The sequence below is a fragment of the Humulus lupulus genome, chromosome 3 (genome assembly GCF_963169125.1).
Source record: "Humulus lupulus chromosome 3, drHumLupu1.1, whole genome shotgun sequence".
In the NCBI taxonomy this organism is placed as follows: Eukaryota; Viridiplantae; Streptophyta; class Magnoliopsida; order Rosales; family Cannabaceae; genus Humulus; species Humulus lupulus.
Genome location: NC_084795.1, coordinates 229,000,599 through 229,002,744, shown reverse-complemented (window position 1 = coordinate 229,002,744; position 2,146 = coordinate 229,000,599). Strand labels below are relative to the sequence as shown.

The 2,146-nt window shown below is 34.1% G+C and overlaps 1 non-coding gene across 1 annotated transcript; it reads right to left on the bottom strand.

Moving 5' to 3' along the window:
• Nucleotides 1-1,463: 1,463 nt before the first annotated feature.
• LOC133828208 (small nucleolar RNA R71) lies at nt 1,464-1,570 on the bottom strand. The gene has a single exon (XR_009890841.1). It is a non-coding gene; the product is annotated as a small nucleolar RNA R71 (small nucleolar RNA).
• Nucleotides 1,571-2,146: the final 576 nt, after the last annotated feature.

The following is a 2,146-nucleotide window of genomic DNA, read 5'->3' as shown; positions in this document are numbered from 1 at the left end:
AACACCAATGATTTATAGTGGTTCGGCCCCAAAGAATGGTAATGACCTACGTCCACTTAGTGCTATTATTAATATTGAATCTCAAAGTCGTGATCAAAGAACTAGGGTTCTTGAGTTTCACAAACCTTGAGAGAATTACAATGAAATGATGGATAATCGCACTATAGCTCTCTCTCAATATTCAGAAAAAGATTCAAAAGTCAAAAAGTCCCCTCCTTGAGCTATTTCATGCATATTTATAGGCTCAATGAGGGTTACCTGGGCCAATGGGCCTTTAACTTTCCTTAATAACCGCGTATCAAGGTCATAAAGAGGAAATATTCAATGCAATTATTATAGGATTACAATCTTAGAAGTAAATAAATCAAATTATATGACCAGCTTGGTCGTATCTAATAGTTAAGCCTGACGAAGTGATGTGCCTCTGGTCGATAGTCGAACAGCACTTCTGCCACGTGTCAACCACGTGTGAGAAATCCTTGCCACGTCATCAGTAGCCGTTTTTTGGGTAAACATTATGTTTTAGTTGATGGAACTTGTGCCTCCTAATTTTTACCTTATTTTTGTTATGGTTGATGGCATGCTATGCCTCCCTACTCTTACCTAATTTTTATAGTCTTATTTAATTTTACCTTATTTTTCTGTCTTTTATCATATTTTAGTGTAATTGTGAAAAATACTTGAAAAAAAAAGAAACTTAAATCTTGTCCTTTCACCAGAAGTAATTTTTGCATAAAGGAAATTTGAACAAAATTCCCAATCCACCTCTACTAATTAATCTCGGGGAGTTGTTAGTAGTGCGCGAGTAAGTGGAATCAAATAGGCCTCAGGACAAGTAAAAAATAAGAATTATATTGTTGTAAAATCTCTAAAAATCCGAAGTATGCTCTGTGTTTGCGGTTTTAAATGATCTTCCACATCAGACAATTGTTTGTTTGAGATTATCTCTGTTGATTTGTGAAAATTGTATGCATCATTGGGAAAGTAAGTCTAAAAATTGATTAGTAAAAAGACGTTTATCTTTGTTTGAAATTGAAAGTGTTAGTAAAAATTTAAGCATCATGGAACCAATTGCTAATCCTGTTGATGAAAATGTTGTGCTTGAAAAAACTTTGCTTGAATATTTTGAACCTATTTCATCTAATGCTCCTTCATGTATCATTCTTCCTACCACTTCTGCTACCCATTTTGAGCTTAAACCATCAATCATTCAATTGTTTCCATCTTTTTATGGGTGAGATAGAGAGGATCCCTACATGCATGTCAAAGATTTCTTAGAAATTTGCTCAACATTTAAATTTCAAAAAATTTCTGATGAGTCGGTCAAACTAAGATTGTTACCTTTTTCATTAAAACACAAATCAAAAGCTTGTTTATATTCCCTTCCCATGGGGTCTATAACTACATGGGATCAACTTTATAATAATTTTTTGCTGAAATTTTTTCCTATGTCTAAAACTGATAGTCTAAGGAGAGAAATCTCCGAGTTTTTTAAAAAAGATAATAAAGAGTTTTATGAATGTTGGGAAAGATTTAAAGATTTATTATTAAAATTTCCTCATCATGGTTTTGAAAAATGGAGAATTGTAAAATATTTTTATGATGGTTTGACTCCCTCTAATCGTCAAATGATTCAATCGATGCATACTGGAAAATTTTTAAAATTTCAAGGACAAGAGGCGTGGGACGCCCTTGAAGATTTATCTATCAATTCACAACAATGGAATTCTTTTGATCCTAGATCTAGGTCAACTAATTCACCAAAAAGAGGAGGAAGGTATGAAGTAAAAGAGGAATTAGACTTAAGAACATCCTTAAACAAATTAGCGAGAAAAGTAGAAGCTTTAGCCATAAGCCAAACTATAAACTCTCCAATACAACCAAGAAGAGATGTTTGTTCTATATGTTATAGTCCTCGCCATAATGCCCAATCATGTCCTTCCTACCAAGAAGCCTTTTCTGAGGAGGCCAATGCACTTCATGCTTATGGCAAACCAAATGATAGCCCATTTTCATCCACCTACAATCCAAATAGGAGAAACCATCCGAACTTTTCATGGAGACAAAACCAACCTCAAATGAATCAAGGGCACCAATACAACACGCAAAACCAAACTCATGCCCCACAAAATCAACCATATTCTGA